The following is a 2,172-nucleotide window of genomic DNA, read 5'->3' on the forward strand; positions in this document are numbered from 1 at the left end:
TTATTGTCAATATTTATAGGAAGATCATTTAAAGCCTAAAAATAAATAATTTTTATTTATTCAAGAAGTAAAGGAATATTTTAATCTTAAACATTAGATTATAATTCATGGTTTAGAAACAATGTTGTTACACGATTTTTTTACGATCAAATGACCCATATATAAAAATAAAAATGTGTAATATATTCAAGAAAAATTATAGGAAATAAATAATTTTTCTTGAATATATTAGTAGCTGGCTTCCATGCCATTATATGAGATTAAAATTATAATTTTTTTGGAGTTATCCTCTCTATTTTATTAGTTCTTTGGATGGAGATCTGGGAAAAGTAGCAAAATGTTGAGTGTTTGTGCTGAGTGTTGTGTTTTGGGATTCTTGTACAAGTCTGGAAAGACAGGTTGCTAGTTTATGGTGCTATTGAGACTAGGTACTATCTGTGGTATATTATGACTAACCTTTCTTCTGTTTCTTCTTAGTGCTATTGATTCATCTAGTTAGTGGTTTTATTTGTTACCTCTAACTTAGTTATAAACATCCTAAATTTATTTGATTTCAGTCTAACTTAGTTATATACGTATATTGTCTTTTGTGCTGCTGCTTAATTATATATTGGTTTCATTGGCTTGCTCCAAGTGTGCTGACTCTAACATTTACTGAATTGTTTTATGCCAATTTATATGGACAAAAACAGTAGACAAAAAATTAAAGTGATGAATTCAATGGTTATATGCTCAGAGTGGCCATGTCATTATGGTTTGTTTATATATATACACACACACAAACATAATGGCCAACTATTGAGCTAAGCTAGTCATTTACTCAAAGTGATGTGTATGTGAGATATTAAGCACCATGGTGTCCATTAATTCTTTTCTTAGTTTTTATGATATTAATTAAAAAAGTTTTGAGAAAGTACTGCATTTTCTACGTTTTTGGATTATATGTGCTCTGTAATTGCATTATCAACCTGTCATGAAATTAATATAATCCTAATACATATTTAGTTTTAAATAATTAGAATACTATCTTTTTAACATAACTAGGAGGAGCCTTTATATTTATTTGGTACCAAATTATTTCAGAGCTTGTCTGTCTGCTTATTTTACAGTGTGTTACTTTATTTTAGTACCAGTTTTTTGTTGGTTCCTTGATCTGTAATGGAAGTGAAACAAGCACTTTTGTTAGGAAAGGTCATAAAACAGTAGACATGCCTCTTGACAGTGATGTTTTCCAAGTTTTTCTTGGCTACAATGATCCTTAACAGGTATATGCATTTGTCTATATGTATATTTTTTTTAAAAATGAGTTTCAATTCTTAGTTATAAATTTTGCTTGTATAGATAGCTATTGGTTTATTCTACATTGTTCCTGAGATCTGAAGCAATCATGATGTTGGGTTTTCTATTTGGTGAAATTAAGTTAAAGAATTTGACTTGAAATTTATGAAATTGTTCAAATGGTTTCATTGTTTGATGGCCTGAAATTAAGGTTCATATTGCACTAGGATACTAACTTGGGAAGACATAAATAGTGTTCATGAGTTACAATGGCCTAACCAGGTTCAAGTAAAGTGTTTTACTGCATGTAAGTTAGCAAGAAATAAAAGGTTGTCGAGAGCAAATTAGTAACTTATAAATTCATCAACTGTACTTCTGGTTTATAAGATAAACATGTGTCAAGTAGACTTCTGTAACTTGTTATATTTTAATTGCTTGGTTATTATTTATGTATACATTTGTTGGCATTATGTGGTCATTAATACATGAGATATACAAATACCACTATCTTTATTCTAGACATAATAGTAACTTACAAAAACTGCAATATTATAGAGTTCCAATTCTAGTGAAAAACAAGATTAGCTGTACCAAATTTGCAGAAGAATAATGAAACAACTACTTGATTATATGCATATTATTCATATGTTTTTCACAATTTAAACACTATACTTTCATGAAGTCTCAATTATATTCTCTTAGAAGAACTGTATTCTCGTCACATTTTTAACGCCTAGAATCAAGACATAAAGCATTTCTAGACATCTTTTTCGATGAATTATATGGTAGAAGTTTTAATATCCTTGCAGCACACACACACACTCACATGCATCCACACAGTTGGAACTTTCCTCACAGTGCTTGTGAAGCAATAAATATTATAAGTTCCAGAAC

Source organism: Humulus lupulus, chromosome 4 (assembly GCF_963169125.1).
Source record: "Humulus lupulus chromosome 4, drHumLupu1.1, whole genome shotgun sequence".
Lineage (NCBI taxonomy): Eukaryota > Viridiplantae > Streptophyta > Magnoliopsida > Rosales > Cannabaceae > Humulus > Humulus lupulus.